Source organism: Lissotriton helveticus, chromosome 11 (genome assembly GCF_964261635.1).
Source record: "Lissotriton helveticus chromosome 11, aLisHel1.1, whole genome shotgun sequence".
In the NCBI taxonomy this organism is placed as follows: domain Eukaryota; kingdom Metazoa; phylum Chordata; class Amphibia; order Caudata; family Salamandridae; genus Lissotriton; species Lissotriton helveticus.
The window spans coordinates 1,114,042,180-1,114,062,782 of NC_136072.1; positions in this window are offsets into that span (position 1 = coordinate 1,114,042,180).

Consider the following 20,603-nt stretch of genomic DNA (forward strand, 5'->3'; position numbering starts at 1 on the left):
CCTATTACCAACTTTTGGAGATATTCGCGCTAAGCGCGAATATCTCCAAAAGCTAACACCTGCCCTGAGCAGTTCTTAGCCATGTTATCCAATGGGAGGTGGATAACATGGCTAAGAGCATTAGCTCGGTAATGCATGAATATCGCTGACTTTTCAGCGATATTCATGCATTGCGGCCGTTTTTTATCGCATTTGCGATAAACCTTGGTAATACCAAGGTTTATTTGCGATAAAAATCGCCGCAGCTCAGCGGTAATTTTTGTCTCTAACCAAGCAATAGCGATAATTATCGCTATTGCTTGGTAATATGCCCCTTAATATTTTTTTGTATGGCAATAACGCTCTTGTCCCCCAGCTAGAAATGCAATGCTTGTCGGTGCTTCCGGGGTGAATGCTGTATACACGCAGCTAAGTAAACACTACGACGTGTGTAGGAGGCTGGCTTAGTATATGGTACACACTCTCATGAGTGATGCACTGTGCACTAATCCAGGAAATCCTATGGTGATTTTACTGGTCTTTGATAACCTTTGAAAGCTCTCAAAGTGGTAGCTGTGGACAGCCCTCACGTTTAACTTGAAGGAGTGTAAAGCAGCTTGTTTTACCACATTTAATCGGCAGTGTAGCTTAGATGAAAAAGAACCCCACAGTGTTTTATAAAAGAAAGTTTATTTATTACACAACACAATCACTAACACATTGGTATATCTCCTACCCAGAGATATCAACAATACACCCAAGAATACTTCAAAATGCCAGGTGAGTGCCAGCGGCTCCGACTAGGAATAGTGGCCTCAACATTGCTGAGAAGACAGGTCAGGCCTCTAGTGAGCTGCAGAACTACCACCTGTATTACTGGGCCTCGGGAAGTCCGTAGGACGACAGTGGCAGCAGACCAGTCAGATCTCATGCACTGCCAGCAGACTCCTTCACTCCAGGGGAGATTACTTTGGATGTCCTTGATGCCCACAGGCCTTCTGGAGAACTTGGATGAAGCACAGACACAGACGATGCAGAAGACTTCAAGAACAGCAAGACCAAGAGCAGCAGGATTCTTCCTTGATGCAGTCTTAATTCCAGTCGAAGTCCAAGTGTCCACACGGTCGAAGAGTGTCTTGCTTTCAGAAGGTTGGAACGACTCGGGGGTCCCTCCCAAATGAGGGGCAAGACAGAGAGGCGGATACTCCCCTGTCATTTGCCCAGTTTTGCACCAGAGTGGGAACCAAGGGCTCCTGAACTGACTCAAACCGGAGTAAGCAAGGAGGGCACCAAGTCTGCCCTTCAATGCACTCTGGTGGTGCTGCAAATCGCCCCAGCCCAATACACTCAGGGGCATATTATCAAGGACAGACAATACATTATCGCCGCTTTTATAGGCAGGAAACTGCCGATAAAGCGGCGATAATGGCCGTGATAATATGCTCTATGAATTCCAATCGAAGCCCATGTTAGATGTGTTCACATCTAACCTGGGCTTCGATTGGAATTCATAGAGCATATTATCAAGGCCATTATCGCCGCTTTATCGGCAGTTTCCTGCCGATAAAAGCGGCGATAATGTATCGCCTGTCCTTGATAATATGCCCGTAAGTACTCTCTGGGAAGTAGTCACACTTTCCTGTGACAGAAAATCTATTATTCTACCTTCTCCTGCTCAAGCTCAGCTCAGCAGCAGGAGGGCAGAATGGTGTCTGTGGTCAGCAGCAACACTAGCTTGCTGGCAGACCCTGAAAGGCTGTTACCGGGAGTACAGTGGGGGTCCCCTAAGGAGCCCCCCAGTACATGGGCTCATGCTTCCAGAATCGGAATCAGTGTTGGGGTATGATGCCATTATGTTTTATACCAAACATAATCTGGTTCTGTGCAGCCATAATATAGTTAAACATTGTGTAAAGACCGATGTCCACTATGGGCCAGATGTACGACCCTTACATTTTGTGACTCGCAAATTGCGTCGCTTTGACACTCGCAAATTGCGACTCCCAAAATGCAATTTACAACAGTGTCTCAGACACTGTTAGCGATTCCTATGGGGGTCACAAATTGCATGACTCATTAATATTCATGAGGCAGGTGCTATTTGCGACCCCATTAGGAATGTCCAGCACTCACAGGGATGGTGGCCTTTTTTAAATGCAGCCCGTTTTCCTTAACGGAAAATGGGATGCATTTAAAAAAGAAAAATGAAACGTTTCTGTTTCATTTTTTAAGAGCAGGCCCACTGCCTGCTCTTAAAAAATGTTTACGCACACACTCACAAAGGGGAAGGGGTCCCCTGGGAACCCCTTCCCACATGAAGTAGGTGGTAAACTGCGCCTGTTTTGCAACCGCAAATGCGGTTGCAAAACAATGGTACATTCTATTGTGACTCGCTATTAGAAAGGGACGCCCCTTCCTAATAGCGAGAGTCGTAAACGGTATTTTGCGAGTCACCGACTCGCAAAATAGCATTTGTACATACCAGGACCCTTTTCTGCGGTCGCAAACGGGCCGATTTCCCGTTTGCGACCGCAAATAACGGTCGTACATCTGGCCCTATACATCCTAAAATGGCTGACCGCACTTACAAAGCCTGGAGAATCGACTCTGGGTTTTGTAGAGGTGTCCTGCTCATGCAGGGGCACCCGCACACTTGTAACTAAGCACCCTGCCCTCAGGGCTGAAGATGATGCTGAAGGATTCAGACTGATGCCCAAAGGAGAGACTGAGGCTACGCTTGGTGGGTTGGACCCGCACTGTGAGGGAATTGCCCCTGACTGACCACTAAGGACTACTGAGGATGCCATGGACCACCTTGTGCCCTCACTGGGCCCTATTCGGGAACTTAAGAAAGGATTTCCCCCACATCACCCCACTGGGTAAATCCAACTTACTGTGTCTTTGGAAGCTGGTCCACCAACTGAGAACTCCGGCAGTGTCACTCAGGAGAGAGAGAGAGAGACAGTCCCGCTGGGTGCTGTTGCATGGGCCACAGCCAGCCCGACTTCTCCGAGCACAGCAAGACTCGTGAATGCTTGCGCTGAGGGCACTTGCTGCACCGCTGAACTCTTTTGTGCTGCGAGAACAGGTAAGATGTAGACTCGGCGGGTTGGGCCCCTGGGTACTCGCTGATAATGATGCTGCGACACCATAGACACTTTCAACTAAATCCTGAAGAGTCCAAGGTAAATTCTTGAGAACGGCCTAATATTGAGAATTCCGTGGATGTGGCCACTAGTGAATGTGGAATAACCCCTAACACGTTACACGAAGGAAGGTGGGACAGGCATTTCCCTGACATCTACTAGGGCCCTGAACTGAAGGGGATTGTATTGTTGCTTTTGAATGTCGTATTCCTTAGTATGTGTAGAGTTAGAATTAAAAATACTTTTTTCTCCTATCATAGCAAGAATTTAACTTGACAGTGATTTATTGTTCATACTGTTTGCAGTTTGAGTTATGAGTAGTGTTCACTGACCTGTATCTACACTTCTCCCCCGTCGGAGCCCTGAGTGCTGGATCACAGCAACCAATGAGAGCCATGTGCCGAGGGGGTGCTTGGCCTGGTTACTCTGGATCCATGGTAGGTGGGGCCCTGGGACATTAGGTGAAAAAGGCTTCAACCACCAAGGTAGGGCACAGTACCCCCTGCATGCCCCATGGCCCTCTGAAGGGGTTCTGGCAGCACCAAACATAACATAACATTACATAACTTTACATAGCTTGATGCAACATAACATATAGCACAGCATAGCATAGTATGCAATAACAGACAAAAACAACATATTATAATAACATAACATAATTTAAAACAAAATAACACAACATGGCATAAAATATGATAACATAACGTAGCATAATCTAACAGACCAAAAAACATAACACAACAACGTAGCATAAAATAATTTACAGATAGGCAATTAATAATCAACTCTTAAAGCCTGCCAGCTCGGAAAAGAGTGGTCAATGGACCTTTTCTTAACCCGGGTATTGTTCACCCCTTGAAGATTTTGGGTCAAAAGCTGTGCGTGACCACGTGGCTCCAAGTCCTGACGCAGGCATGGCGGGGCCCGGCCCCTCCCACACCCCGATCCTTTCGTGGTCGCCTGCCCCCCGCCCTCGCCCCAGAAGTAGTTGTGCACTTCCGGGGTGAGGGGGCGGGGCCACGGCGGCGAAAGGGTTAAGAGCCTGGGGAGCGCGGGAAGCGGCCTCTTTGTGCCCGCGCTCCCAGGCTCGCTCCTCGCCCCACCGTGGGGCTGTGTAATTTTCTACTTTTGTTTTTCAGGTGTGCTTCGCGATAGGAAACTGCGACCGACGCGTTGGAGTGGAGCACAAGAGTTTTTGCCGTGATCGAGGCTGTGACCGGAAGAGTTTTTGCCGCGATCGAGGCAGTGACCTGAGGAGCACGACCGACCGAGGACTGCGGTGTTTTGGGCGGCGATCTCGGGACAGCGTCTTGGCTGCCCACTGAGTGCGGAGCGGGGAGAATTTGGCCGGGAACAGCTGCGAGGAGATCCGGAGGCGCACCGCCGAGCGGAGGTTATTCGGAGCGAGCATTCGGGACACGAGGTATTTTGCGTGGCGGGCGGGCGGCCAGTCACCTACATAGCGGTGATAGAAAGCCAGGTTTTAAGGTGTCCTCAGCGGTTAGGCATCGCATGTAAGTGAGCCGCATATCTTGCTTTAATTTTGATTGGCATTTGAAGTACAGCACAAGCGAGGCGTGTGAGCGCTGTTTTCTGTGGGACAGGCGCGGCTCGGTGTTCTTAAGGGTTCTTGTGTATAGCATTCTTAGAAGCAGTACAAGCGAGCCAAGTGAGCGCTGCTCTTGCTTTTCTGCTTGATTAACGTTTTTTCTATGAATAACTGTGCTGTGTCATAGCAAAGGGCAAGAGCGTGATTTGCAGAGATTATCTGAAATGTGCAACGTGACTAGAGGCTTATTTTCTGTTAAATCCTCCTATTGAAATATTTCCATGTGATGCAATTGGTGTTATGTGAAGTGCCCTGCTATTCTCTTTAAACACATGTAAGACCGGTGGTGTACCTTATAAAAGGGGGTGGTCTCTCCACAGATAAGGACTTGACTTAAGTGGCAATTAAAGGCACACAACGAAGTGTTAAAATTCAGTTTGAATTTATTAAGAGGTTTGATCGACAATTTAATAAGCACATGATCTGTAGTGTGTTTTCTCAAAACGTCAGAAGGGCGTCGACTGTTCAGTCAATAAGTTATAAACTGCCACAATTGTAGTTTAACGTATTTTCTATTTTCAGGTAATCAAAGCCTACGATCTTGTTTCCGTGTATACCAGCTCGGGCGCCTTCAACTGGGTCAGGTACGGAGCACGGTGTGCTCATAAATATGTCTGCAAGAAGGGGGCATGGGAATGCGAACGTGGGTTTAATGTTCCAAAAAATGATGCGCAGAATGTCTGCAATGGATAAGCGACTGGGGAAGTTTGATAAACTGGATAAGACTGTAGCGGAATTGGGGGCTATGGTAGATGCTCAGGCTGGGCCATCTGGAAGACCTAAGCGGACGATAGTACCGCCCAAGACAAGGGGCGTATTTGTGACACCGCCCAGGCGGGCGAAAACTAGGAGGGTGGGGGGTCGGCCACAGAGTCCTACTCCCAATGTACCTCCAGCGGCGCCGATCCCTCCACCTCAGGTCCCGTTGGGCGTCCCGGCACCGGTGCCCCAGCTGCCAGTGGCAGTGCCAGTCGTGCCGGCCATTCCAGTGGCGGCACCGGTGCCGCCTGTGGCGCCACCGCACGCTCCGGTGCCCTTGAGTGCGGTCCCTACTTCTATCCCCGCGTCGGGGCTAATGCCAACAGACCTGGCAGCCCAGGTAGCGGCTGTCCTCCCGTGGTTGGGTGGGGGGGCACTGCCGGCCAATACGGCCCTCACAGCAGAACAGCAAACATTGGTTACTCAGATACTGTTGGCTAGTGGTCGGGGCGGCACGCCGCCTGCAACAGTTTCTCCCCAAACAGGTACAACGAACGATGGTGGGGCTGCCAAGATCGGCGAAGCGACGCGACCCAACGACAATGGTGAGGAGATTGCCCTGCCACTGCTGGGCGAGGGCACAATGCCTTCCAGGGGGGAGAGCCTAGCGCAACATGTGTCACAAAGTGTGAAAGAAATGATATGGGCTGACAAATATGTGAATATTTTTTCATTACTGATAGATAACAGGGAATGGGAGTATGCTAAATCACAGAAGGATATGATGTTGCCTAGTGAATGGAGAGCTAAATTGTACAAATTTAGGGTGGAAGAAAACATCATCAACTGGGTGAGGGCCTTTGCGGTGTACGGTGCTGTAATTGGTGAACGTTTTCAGGGAATGCAGGCAGCTATGAACTGTTATCAGAGTAGAATCACAATGTACCATGAGAATCATGTGGGGGACGTTTGGAAGGAATATGATATTGCCTTCAGAAAATCTAAAGAGTTTGATAAGTCTTTGACATGGGACAAGGTGGATTCTATTTCTTGGCATTCGCAATTTGAGAAGGGTCAGGGCGCTAGCACTAGCACTACCTGGAGCAAGGGTTACTCCGCCAGACCACAACAGCCATTCCAGCAGCCCTTTCGATCAGCACAGGGTGGGGAGACAGGCCACAAACCGAGGGGCAACGGAAGTACGAAAGGGGTATGTTGGGACTTCAACAGACGGACATGCAACAGGGCACCGGGCACTTGTAAGTTCAGGCACGCGTGCAACCTATGCGGGCACCCATCCCACCCAGAGGCGACATGCCGAAATAAAGGCAGCGGAGCGGGTAATAGGGGTAGGAAGAAACCTGAATAGTAAGATCCATCCCATTATAGCACATTCACCCATTCAGTTGTCAGCTATGATCCCTTGGCTTAACAGGTACCCTAATCACACTTCGGCTAGATTATTGCAAGAGGGTTTCACACATGGTTTCCGGATTCCGGCAGGGGATTATATCGGGACACCACAGTGCAGAAATCAGCTGTCAGTTCTTTCCAATCCCACGCTAGTGGCGACAAAAATAGGAAAGGAGGTGCTTTTAGGTAGGGTAGCGGGACCTTTTCATGTCATTCCTACTCAGAATTTTGTATGCTCCCCTTTGGGGGTGGTTCCAAAGAAGGAGAAGGGCGAATTTAGGCTCATCCACAACTTGTCTGCACCCAGGGGTATATCCTTGAATGATGCTATTGATGAATCAGTTTGCAGTGTTAAATATGCGTCCTTCGATCAGGCAGCGGACATGCTGAGGGGTTTGGGCGCAGGAACACTGATGGCTATCTGATATAGAGTCAGCCTTTAGATTGCTCCCTGTTCACCCAGACGACCAGCACCTCTTAGGTTTCTCTTTTGAGGGGAAGTACTACATGGATAAGTGTATGCCCATGGGTTGTTCAATTTCATGTGCATATTTCGAGCAGTTCAGCTCTTTCTTGGAATGGGCGCTAAGACAAGAGACAGGTCACCAGTGGGTCATGCACTACCTGGATGATTTTCTTTTCCTGGGTCCGGCGGGTTCACGGGAGTGTGCATCAGCATTGCAGGAATTTTGCGTGCTCATGCGTTCTTTTGGGGTCCCGTTGGCACAGGGGAAGACAGTCGGGCCAGTAACATGCCTGGAATTTTTAGGCATTGAGCTGGATTCAGTTGAGGGCTGTTTTAGACTACCACAGGAAAAAATACAACGATTCAGGAATACACTAGGACTATGCCTACAAGCTAGGAAAGTGACTCTACAGATGTTGCAGCAGACAGTTGGGCAGTTGAACTTCGCATTGAGAGTAATTCCCATGGCACGCCCCTTTTCACGTTCAATTGCACAGGCCATGAGGGGTCTTCGGGAGAAGCATCACCGGACGCGGCTATCTGCTGAGGTTCGCCAGGATATGCGGATATGGATCGCATTCCTGGAGGACTTCAATGGCAGAGTGCTGTGGGGTGCACCCACGCTGTCCTCAGAGGACCTTGGTTTGTGGACCGATGCGGCAGGCAGTATAGGGTTTGGTGCAATCCTTGGTAGGAAGTGGGTGGCACAGAAGTGGCCCGCCTGGTGGGAGGAGAGCGGGCTGACGGTGAACATTGGTTTCCTCGAGCTCTTCCCAATCTGGGTGGCACTGAAAGTGTGGCCGGAGGATCTGGCCAACCGATCAGTAATCTTCTGGTCAGATAATATGACAGTGGTGGAATGCATCAACCAACAAGCTGCAAGGTGTCCATTCATACTACGCCTGATCAAAGAGATTGTGCTGTGTTGCATGACATTGAATGTACTTTTCAGGGCGAAACATGTCCCGGGGGTGTTAAACAATGCAGCTGATGCCCTTTCTCGCTTTAAGATGCAGGTTTTCAGGGATCACTTGCCGGAGGCGGAGGCAACCCCGGCCCACTTCCAGTCGATTCTCTGGCAAATTGGTGCCCCCAACTACATGACCTCGTGGCAGCCAGCCTAGCACCCAAGACAAGGACGGCATACGAAGGGGCGTTCAGGTCTTACTGTCACTTTCTGGGCCAGTGTTGGGAGAGTAGGTGGACTCTGGAAGCTAGCTTCAATGGGTACATAGGCACCTTACACAGAGAGGGGCGCACGGCGGCGACAGCCAACAGGCACAAGGCGGCTATCTCCTTTTTCGCACGTGCAAAAGGGGGAAGGGATCCTATGAACAGCTTCCTAGCTCAGAAGGCGTTGAAGGGGTGGCGGCGCATGCAGCCACCTTCCACAGATTCTAGGAAACCAATAGGTTTTGAGCGCTTATCAGCTGTTCTCCTCGCTCTACCGGACACATGTAGCTCTACGTCCGAGGTCGGCCTCTTTAAAGCAGCATTCTCGTTAGCCTTCTATGGGGCATTCAGGGTGGGCGAACTGGTGGCGGCCAATAAAGGTGATACGGTAGGTGGCCTTCAGCTGCGGGATGTCAGTATAAAGGGAGACACTATGTGGATTATAATCAGGAAATCTAAAACTGATCAGGAAGCTAGGGGTCAAAGCCTGGCGTTACAACGTGCAAGGAACAATCCCTGCTGCCCGGTGACGCATGTGGAGGCACTGATAAGACAGCGGGCGCAGGAGTGTGGGGGGTCACTGCTAATGCATGGGGATGGCACCCCTTTGACCAGATTTCAGTTTCAGAGGGTACTAGCCATGAGTATGGCAAGGGCTGGTTATAACCACAAAGAGTTTGGGACGCACTCCTTCCGGATAGGGGCAGCCACTGAAGCAACGGCCAGGGGTTTGACCACAACTAGTGTGCAAAGGATTGGGAGATGGTCCTCATCTGCCTATAAACGTTACGTGCGGTTGCACATGTTGTGAGAGCTGTCGCCATGGGGAGTATTTCTAACACCTGCTGTTTTTCTAGTTATTTACAGTTTCTCGGGCCTGTAACGCGGGACGGAAACTACCCATGGATTATCAAGGCAACTTATCAACATCAAGGAAGAACCAGGAGGACAGACAGAAGACAGTGGTAGTGTGGGTAGTGGGGCATTCGTATGTCAAGCGTGCTAATCCTATTTTTCTTGCAGGACCAGGTAAACCGAGGGTGGAGAGCAAGGGGTGCACGGTCTCCTTCAATGGCAGGGGGGGGCTCCGCCTCGATCAGTTCAGGGACTATATGTCGGACTTATTAACACGACATACTACACCTCCCTCGGCGGTGATCCTTCATCTAGGGGGGGACGATCTGACAGGTCTGGGTAGAAGGGTCCTCCTGGAAGAGATTATATCAGCAGCAGGGTGGCTGGTGAAGCGGTTACCAGGGAGTGTGGTGGTATGGTCACAGCTGATACCGAGAATGCAATGGAGAGGGGGGGACTCAGTCAGCGCGTTGAATAACTCGTTAAAGAGGGTCAACAACAAGCTAGACAAGTTATTTAGAACTCCGGTCTTACAGACCATTCCTCATGGTTGCATCTGGGGAGAGCACTTCTACCTGCGGGACGGGGTCCACTTAACAGGGGAGGGGAATACCCTTTTTATAAGAAATATCCTGGCATGGGTGGAAGTTTTTGCAGGGAGAGTATGACCTTTCTACTAGGGGTTTTTCTGGGGGGGGGCCAGATAGTCGGTCAACTACCTGGCCTGTGGCGGTAAGGTCATTAATCGGTGAGCAGCATTTTAAGGTCCTTACGGGGGGGCGGGCCCATTCACGAAAGGGCCCGCCAGCGGGAGGGGCCATTTGGTCTCTCTCAGAACTTCAGGGGCAGGATATGATATCCAGTATCCTAAAGGGTGCGGGGGAGGGAGTCTACGCTTTCCTCAGGCTGGTAGCCACCCCTCACAACACTATGACGTCACTAAGGTGCGCGAGTGTCTGGGCCCTCCTGTTATGGTTAAATGGAGTTCAGGGAGCGCACGTGGGTGAAACGTGCCCTGGGTTGCGCATGCGCATCTCGAACGTGAGAGCGCAGCTGTAAAAGGATCTGACACCGGTTGGCGACCTTGCCGTACGACTTTATTATTAGAATGCATTTTTAATTTTCAGGATGTTAGATTCGGTTAGGAAACACGCTGTACTAGATATTTGTTAAGGTTAGCCCATCATACCATGTCGAAACGGATGTCAATCTAATGTTCTGAAATGTGCATTTTTAATAATTATCAGAAATGTTTATTTTATTAAAATATTTGATTTGTTTTTATATTTTAATAAATACGGCCGGGGGGGGCCCTGTACCCCCTGACTTCCAAAGATCCCAAGTGTTGACTGGTTGAATTAGGTAACTCGGTCAGTGTGTTAAGGGGGGAGGTGGCCGGCAGTCCCAGACCATGGTCCCACCCGGTTGCAACAAACTAGACTCGGTTTGATCTTCTTCTCTCGCCGTCCCCGCTGCTTTGGCAACGTGACCAGGGCGATTATGCGTGTTTCACTTTTAAATCAGCTGGGTTTAGCATTTCAGTGCCTGCCATTAATGAGGCTGCCAGCAGCGTGGTGTTGTTACTTTCAGAATGTGTCGACCAGGCGGCAGCCTCGCAGCAATCGCATAGCTGGGATTTTTTTTGTCCTGTTTCAGCACTTGATTCTTAAACGAAAACAAGTTCCCGCCAAGTGAAATTGGAGGGGGCCAAGTAATTACACCAGAGCACCACTTGGGCTTGTCTGATAGAGCACATCTCAAAAACACTCTCCGTCTCTTCCAACAAAGCAAAAAGGCTCAGACTAAACTTGTTTATTACAAAAGACACCCCTGGGAAGGAAGTCTCTCTCGCCGGAATGTTGCCTTTTTAGTTGGAAGGAGTTGCGTCTCTTTGCATGGACTAGTTCGAATGTTATTACTGGGTGTATAAGACTTCTCTGAAAAGAGTTAGCTCCATTCAAAATAAAAGGTCTGGCTCGAAATCAGGGCAGGAGGGTGAATTCTCACTCAGTGGGATTGTACCCCAATAATTAACAAGCATTGGCAAAGCCAACAGATCTGCCTGTGGGACCTATTGCCTTTGCCAATTGCCTTTAGAGATGCTGTACCGCATGGCTAAAGAATACAAAAAATACAATTTACCGAAGACAGCTGTGTCATTTTGTAAATGTGCGTACCTACAGAATGATTCAGGAACTTTTTTTTAGTTACCGAGTTGGAAAGGTGTCTAAAAGAAAAGGAAAACACCGGGGAAGGGTTTAGAAGTGAAATGAGAGACGAAGGCAGGCGGGGAAGAAAAACATGCGTAGCCAGAACGTCACTTCTGTGACGTTCTGAGGCGCAGGAGCCTGCTCCATATTTACGAGGCAGCATTTAGCCACTTTTTTTGGCTTAATGCTGCCTCATAAATATGGTTCCCTTTAACACAGTTTTCTGCGTTAAAGGGGCGTTTCATGGGTGTTGCTTGGGTTGCTGGGGGCGTTCCCAGCAACATCCATGGCTTTTTGATACTGCCCCAGATATACAAGAAATCATAAATCTGATGAAGCGCCAAAAATGTACGCCTCCCCAGGGGAGGTGTAAGCGAGACACAACAAGGAGAAATATCTTTATTTCTCCTCGTTTTCCTTTTTAGGTCTCGGCTGCAAAGGCTGTGCTTGCGCAGTCTCGCTGGCGAGAATTTATGTTTTAGAGTTGGGGGCTTAAACCCACCCCTCTTCTCCATTGGCTGGCTTCCTAAACGGAGGCCAGCCATTGGAGGAGAGGGGTGTCACTCCATTTAAGCCCCGTCTTTTTCGGATTTGGGGGCGTTTTTTTCCGCTTCTTTCTTGTTTTCTTTCTCTCCTCTTCCCATTGGCTGGAATTTTACCTTCCAGCCAATGGGAAGAGGAGAGATAGAAAACACGCCCCCGAATCCGAAAACGATGCTGCGTTTCTCCGAGGCATTTCTGCTTCGCCTCGGAGAAACGTGGTGGTGTGATGGCGGAGCTTGCTTGTTACAATAAGAGACCACTCTCCTGGCATCTATGTTACGTACTTTCTCCATATTAAATTTTCGAGCAGTTTGTCTCGTGACATTTGGGTAAACATAGTTTATATAGTCACATCTTCTACGTACATTTGTGCTTTAACGTCCTCGTTCACGATTAGAGATATATTCTGACTGGGAGCTGATCATATATATTTTTCAAGTCACTCAAGTGTGCTCTTTTAAGGCAAGAAAATGCGTGTTGCCCACTGAGTGGTCGCGACACGTGCAGTATAATTATAAAACGTTTTAACCCAAAACGTGAATGAAAAGCTCTTTTGATTTGAATGTTGTTTCCGCCTGAGCGATTCTTCGGTAAACATTCTCAAACCTAGCGGCTCGCCGTGAACACTGTATCAGTCTCTGCGATCATAGTTCTTAAATTTCTTTTTGTCCAGGGGATCAATAAAAGCGTTTGATTTTCTACTCTTGCAAAAGGCGTTCCTTCTGAGAGAAAGCAAACAGCACGTGCGGAGGATGCCATGGTGGTGGTGAGGGGGTCACACGCTGGATATTGCACACACCCCTGGAAGTTATTTGGAGCTCCCTGTTCAGCACGCCCCAAGCAGAGAGTCCCTTCCGGCAGCCCTTCTAAATATAAGCTAACAGCGCTCATGGAAACTCTCCGAAGTGTATTACATAAGCACCAGAGGCTTGCTGCCAGACGGTGGGAGCAGTTCCACGCCACGGCTTGCGTAATGGCTTCAGATTGCTGGGCCTGCCTGGCTGACGTCAGTTGGAGAGGAAACGCTCGGGCTGGGATACCCCTCCTTACCATCTGTTTTCAGTTCAAACGTATGCGGCTGTGATTTTGTTTCAATAAAATAAGCCATGAACACAAATCTACTTTCGATATTAGTTTGGCGGAACCCTCTGAAACCAACACACTCATATGTATGTAGCAGAGAACAGCGCCTTCCCACTAAATTGGCACCGTGCCCATTCAGAGATGGCTGCCGACTTCCGTGGGCGGGAGGGGTGTAGGGTCAGAACGGTTTGTCATAGTTGTCCTTCGTCTGTTTCCACTGCGCAGCTGCGCTGTGTGACCAAGGGTTCTTTATAGTCCTCGCTGACGTCAAGGAGTCTTGAATGTGCTGACGTTGTCTCTGACATTCTTGGCTAGAGCAGAGTAAGCTCGCTGCTTATTAGCCCAGCGCTCGCTGGGCACAATGGAGCTCTGTCTGCAGCCGCTGAGCTGAGTATGGCAAGCTCCATGGAAAAAAACCCTCTCTCGGACGGGTCAGGCGGGGAGCAAAGGTGAAGCCCGGTCACCAGCCGCCCACCTCTGCAGTGGGAGCGTAAGTGGGATCGGGTAGACCATAGCATCTGTATCTGGGAGAGACAGCGTGGACCGCAGGTCATGTGCACGAAGCCCTGTGAGCAGTTTTAGACACGGCGTAGCTGGAAGTAGCCAACAACCGCGAACGTTTTCAAGGCAAATATTATACACATCCCGCTGACGGGCCCTTTTTTTCTGCAACTGCTCCTTGGCCCTGGTTGCCAACTACACAAAGCCATTAGCTTCCGCTTATCAGGATAGGCACCCTGCATGCTGCCCCTTACGTTAACAGCAAACCCTGCCTGGTGCCCAGGCCAATTGACCAAACGTGCAACTTTTGAGTTATCTAGGCGGTAGGTTGGCATGTTGCGTTCCTACTGACAATATTGCCTTAACGTTACCATATTGCTCCCCCTGTCAGTTTTAGTTTTCTGCGTGGAAATCCATGAATAGGGGTAACATTTGCACGAGGCTACCTAATCATGGCAGGTAAATCTGCATATGGCCCAATTTCTGGACCTTACTTCGGTAGTTGTGCCTCCATGCTACTGCCAACTGCTTCGTACCGTTATAATGAACTTTTCATTATTTCCCCTTGCATTCCATAAAAGTGCACTCCACAACTTGCCTTTGGTTGCCTTGTGCCTTTACATAATTGGCCTCTACGTGGTTGAAGGGGAACCACTGCAGACGGAGGGTTAGAACACTGCTCTCCTGCCCCCTCGTTGGTTGTGCTTGCTCTCCTGCCCCCTCGTTGGTTGTGCTTGCTCTCCTGCCCCTGCCCCCTCGTTGGTTGTGCTTGCTCTCCTGCCCCCTCGTTGGTTGTGCTTGCTCTCCTGTCCCCTCATTGGTTGTGCTTGCTCTCCTGCCCCCTCGTTGGTTTTGCTTGCTCTCGTGCCCCCTCATTGGTTGTGCTTGCTCTCCTGCCCCCTCGTTGGTTGTGCTTGCTCTCCTGCCCCCTCGTTGGTTGTGCTTGCTCTCCAGCCCCCTCGTTGATTGTGCTTGCTCTCCTGGCCCTGCCCCCTCGTTGGTTGTGCTTGCTCTCCTGCCCCCTCGTTCTTGTGCCTGCTCTCCTGCTCCCTCGTTCTTGTGCTTGCTCTCCTGCCCCCTTGTTGGTTGTGCTTGCTCTCCTTCCCCCTCGTTAGTTGTGCTTGCTCTCCTGCTCCCTTGTTGATTGTGCTTGCTCTCCTGCCCCTGCCCCCTCGTTGGTTGTGCTTGCTCTCCTGCCCCCTCGTTCTTGTGCTTGCTCTCCAGCCCCCTCGTTGGTTGTGCTTGCTCTCCTGCCCCCTCGGTGGTTGTGCTTGCTCTCCATTGGTTGTGCTTGCTCTCCTGCCCCTGCCCCCTCGTTGGTTGTGCTTGCTCTCCTGCCCCCTCGTTGGTTGTGCTTGCTCTCCTGCCCCCTCGTTGGTTGTGCTTGCTCTCCTGCCCCCTTGTTGATTGTGCTTGCTCTCCTGCCCCTGCCCCCTCGTTGGTTGTGCTTGCTCTCCTGCCCCCTCGTTCCTGTGCTTGCTCTCCTGCCCCCTCATTCTTGTGCTTGCTCTCCTGCCCCCTCGTTGGTTGTGCTTGCTCTCCTGCCCCCTCGTTGGTTGTGCTTGCTCCCCTGCCCCCTTGTTGGTTGTGCTTGCTCTCCTCCCCCCTCATTGGTTGTGTTTGCTCTCCTGCCCCCTCGTTGGTTGTGCTTGCTCTCCTGCCCCCTCGTTCTTGTGCTTGCTCTCCTGCCCCCTCGTTGTTTGTGCTTGCTCTCCTACCCCCTCGATGGTTGTGCTTGCTCTCTTGCCCCCTCGTTGGTTGTGCTTGCTCTCCTGCCCTGCTATTGGCATTGTAAAAGACAATGCCATTTATTTATGTTTTAAAGACAAAAACATAAATAAAAATAATCTCATGAGCAATGCCAATAGCTCTAACTTTAAGAATGCCGAGACCATTGCATTGTAAATGCTTGTTCTATATGTGCTGCATTCTGCAGTATTCACAGAAAGAGGAAAAAGCCTCTTGTGATTGTTTTTGTACAGGAAGGTTTCCCTTCCTGCACAAAAGTAATCGGCCTGCAATGCAGCCTTCCTTGCACCATAGTGATTGATACAGCGCATTTCTGTCCTTTTCTTTTACCGTAGGGCAGCGCAGCAGGGTGGCCTGCAGCGCTGCCCTATGATAAAACCTCATAAATGAGGCCCTCGATGTGGGCGAGGGGGAGGCAAAAAACGGGGTAGGGACACAACACAGGAGGGACAGAGACATAAATGGTGAGACACAGCAACACAGGGGACGGAAACAAAATGCGAGGGGCAGAAAAGCACGCAGCAAGGCAGAGCAACACAGAGAAAGAGAGCACTCAGTGACAGAGAGAAATACGGAGATGGGGAAGCATACAGGGGTGACAACTTGAAAACACGCACTCTCGTAGAGTACTACTAAAAAGAAAAAAGTTTTGCCAAAAAATACAAGCAATGACGCAGTAATGCATCCAAGCTCCAGGGGAGGGACATACCCAAGATGGGGAAGTGAAGCTCACACAAGCAATCAAAATAACAAGTAAGCAAATAACAGTGACAATGAGGCCACCCAATGATGAACAATAGGAGGGCTTTAAGCCAACTGTTAGCTCAGAACATTTCCTGCAGTGTCTTAGGCGAGACTTATAAAGCAGAGTCACTGGATGAACTCTTAGACTCAGGAAGCCAGCTCCACACATTAGTGAATACAATCTCACCACAAACGTGCCCCGCTACCTTGAGGTTTATCTCTTTCATTGTAAGTGTGTCTCACCAGGGGATGTGTGCCTCACTGAATAGAAGACAAAGCTCTAGGCACAGGGTCACACACTGGAAAACCGCAGTCTCACAATTGAATTCAACCCCACTAGAAGTGTGCCTCACTTTTTGGTGAAAATCACTTTATTGGGTTTTGTAATTGTTAAATTCAATAAAATAATGAAGATGGGTCCTTGTTGTAATGTTCATGTAGTATATTTATTCTTGAGATTAGATAGAAGGTACAGCATTCAAGTAGGAATTTAATATGGAAAGAACCCCACCGGGAGCAGATAAGTTCCTGCTCAGCCTCCAGGTAACTGATAAATCCCTTGAACAGCAACAGGTAGAATCCTGGATGACATCACAGAGAAATCACATAGACAAGCGGACACTAACACTAAGGAGGGACAAAGAAAGAGGAAGAGCACAAAGAGAGAGAAACAGCAGGATGGTGTACAGTCATAATATCGAGTCAATTATTTCGACTGGACAGAATATCGAGTAAAAAATATAGAATGGACATAATATCGACTAGACATAATATAGACAACAAAAATATCGACTAGAGAAAATTAATATCGAATAGAATGGACATAATATCGAATCAAAAATATAGAATGGACATAATATCGACTAGACATAATATAGACAACAAAAATATCGAATTTAAGGTAAGTTAATAATAATTTTTATTTTTTGTGTAATATAAGTCTGTAGCGGGTTGTGGGTTTATAGGGGAATAGGGTGGGAAGTAATTTAATTATAATTAATTAAATATGTTAATTTATTTATTGATAATAATTTAGAATTAATTGTTAATTAATTATTAATTGGTAATTAATTAAAATATAATTGGTAATTAATTATAATTGATTAATTGATAAATATTTTAATTTTAGTAATTTATTTTCTGTAGCGGGTTGTGGGTTTATAGGGGAATAGGGTGGGAAGTAATTTAATTATAATTAATTAAATATGTTAATTTATTTATTGATAATAATTTAGAATTAATTGTTAATTAATTATTAATTGGTAATTAATTAAAATATAATTGGTAATTAATTATAATTGATTAAGTGATAAATATTTTAATTTTAGTAATTTATTTTCTGTAGCGGGTTGTGGGTTTATAGGGGAATAGGGTGGGAAGTAATTTAATTATAATTAATTAAATATGTTAATTTATTGATATTTTTTAAAAATTATTTGTTAATTAATTATTAATTGGTAATTAATTAAAATATAATTGGTAATTAATTATAATTGATTAATTGATAAATATTTTAATTTTAGTAATTTATTTTCTGTAGCGGGTTGTGGGTTTATAGGGGAATAGGGTGGGAAGTAATTTAATTATAATTAATTAAATATGTTAATTTATTTATTGATAATAATTTAGAATTAATTGTTAATTAATTATTAATTGGTAATTAATTAAAATATAATTGGTAATTAATTATAATTGATTAAGTGATAAATATTTTAATTTTAGTAATTTATTTTCTGTAGCGGGTTGTGGGTTTATAGGGGAATAGGGTGGGAAGTAATTTAATTATAATTAATTAAATATGTTAATTTATTGATATTTTTTAAAAATTATTTGTTAATTAATTATTAATTGGTAATTAATTAAAATATAATTGGTAATTAATTATAATTGATTAATTGATAAATATTTTAATTTTAGGGTTCAGGGTCAGTTTTCAGTTTTTGGGTAAAGGGGTATTTTTAGGGTTCAGGATCAGTTTTCAGTTTTTGGGTAAAGGGGTATTTTTAGGGTTCAGGGTCAGTTTTCAGTTTTTGGGGTAAAGGGGTATTTTTAGGGTTCAGGGTCAGTTTTCAGTTTGTAGGTAAAGGGGTATTTTTAGGGTTCAGGGTCAGTTTTCAGTTTTTGGGTAAAGGGGTATTTTTAGGGTTCAGGGTCAGTTTTCAGTTTTTGGGTAAAGGGGTATTTTTAGGGTTCAGGGTCAGTTTTCAGTTTTTGGGTAAAGGGGTATTTTTAGGGTTCAGGGTCAGTTTTCAGTTTTTGGGGTAAAGGGGTATTTTTAGGGTTCAGGGTCAGTTTTCAGTTTGTAGGTAAAGGGGTATTTTTAGGGTTCAGGGTCAGTTTTCAGTTTTTGGGTAAAGGGGTATTTTTAGGGTTCAGGGTCAGTTTTCAGTTTTTGGGTAAAGGGGTATTTTTAGGGTTCAGGGTCAGTTTTCAGTTTTTGGGGTAAAGGGGTATTTTTAGGGTTCAGGGTCAGTTTTCAGTTTGTAGGTAAAGGGGTATTTTTAGGGTTCAGGGTCAGTTTTTGGGTAAAGGGGTATTTTTAGGGTTCAGGGTCAGTTTTCAGTTTTTGGGTAAAGGGGTATTTTTAGGGTTCAGGGTCAGTTTTCAGTTTTTGGGGTAAAGGGGTATTTTTAGGGTTCAGGGTCAGTTTTCAGTTTGTAGGTAAAGGGGTATTTTTAGGGTTCAGGGTCAGTTTTCAGTTTTTGGGTAAGGGGTATTTTTAGGGTTCAGGGTCAGTTTTCAGTTTTTGGGGTAAAGGGGTATTTTTAGGGTTCAGGGTCAGTTTTCAGTTTGTAGGTAAAGGGGTATTTTTAGGGTTCAGGGTCAGTTTTCAGTTTTTGGGTAAAGGGGTATTTTTAGGGTTCAGGGTCAGTTTTCAGTTTTCGGGTAAAGGGGTATTTTTAGGGTTCAGGGTCAGTTTTCAGTTTATGGGTAAAGGGGTATTTTTAGAGTTCAGGGTCAGTTTTGGGTTTTTGGGGTACAGGGGTACTTTGTAAAAATAAAGTAAAATTACATTTAAATTACATTTATTTAATAAAATTAAATTATATTAAATTATATTATAATATTTTTTATTATTTTATATTCAAAAAATTATTATATACTTACCAATACTTATGTTGTAATGGTATGCGTTGTAAAGGTATATGCGTTGTAAAATCTTGCGTTGTAAATGTATGCGTTGTAAAAGTTTTTGGGTTGTAAAAGTTTTGTTGTAATGGTAGGCGTTGTAAAAGTATGCGTTGTAACGTCATACATCCCTGGAGTGGGAATAGTAATTTTAACCTCTACGCTATCCAGCGCTTTCCCTACTGTTGCACCCACTGGAGTGGGAGTAGTAAATTTTACCTCTACGCTATCCAACACTTTTGCTAATGTTGAACTCACTATAGTTGTAACAATAAATTTAAAAATTTTCTAAAATGTTATATATGTTTATTTAATAATATGTTTAAATATATATATATATATATATATATATACATATATACATATATATATATATATATATATATATATATATATATATATATATATATATATATATATATATATGTGTGTGTGTAATTTTTGGTGATATCATTTTTTTAATTATATAAATTATTTATTAAAATTATATTTTTTTAATAATTATTTCTAAGTTTATATTAAATATATTTATTACTATATTAGTTTTAACTTACTTTTAAGACATTTTAAAAAATCGATATTTTGACAGTCTATATTTTTGTAAGTCGATATTTTGGAGTCGATATTTTGGTACTTACCTGTTTGAAGATAGGGAGTCGATATTTTGTCAATCGATATTTTTGACTCGATATTTGTGTATCTCGATATTTGTGTCGTCGATATTATGTCAGTGATCCCAGCAGGATATAACAGTAATACAGTAGGTACATACAGTTGTAATGGGAGGCACACAGAGTGACATATCATAGTTTAAATATACAATAGTATAACAGAGCGAGCGCAAGAACAGAGAAGGCACTGCGGCATGCATAGCCCCATCTTTATAACCGTAAAAAGCAATATCACATGATTAAGCATACTTTCAGGGAGGGCGCTGGTCTGGGGGATAGATCAGCGCATGGGTCAGGACTTCCCACAGTCTGAGGTCATCTTGAAGCTTATCATCAGTTCTGACCAGTGACATTCTGAGTTACTCCCATGTTTTCCATTCCGCCACGTCGCATATCCATCTGCAGATTTCCTGGGCCTTCGGGCTCTGTCAGTGGACTGCCACATGGCCCCTTGCCAACAGAAGTGTAAGGTTCACAAATCTCTGTTTGATTTTATATTTGGTCTTTAAAACACCTATATCTAATAAGCATGCTGGTGGGGACCTCAGCACCTTTAGTGACAAATGTTCAGAGAATCGAGATGCTACCGCTCCCCAGCATGCGAAAAATCTAGGATAATCCAAGACTAGATAC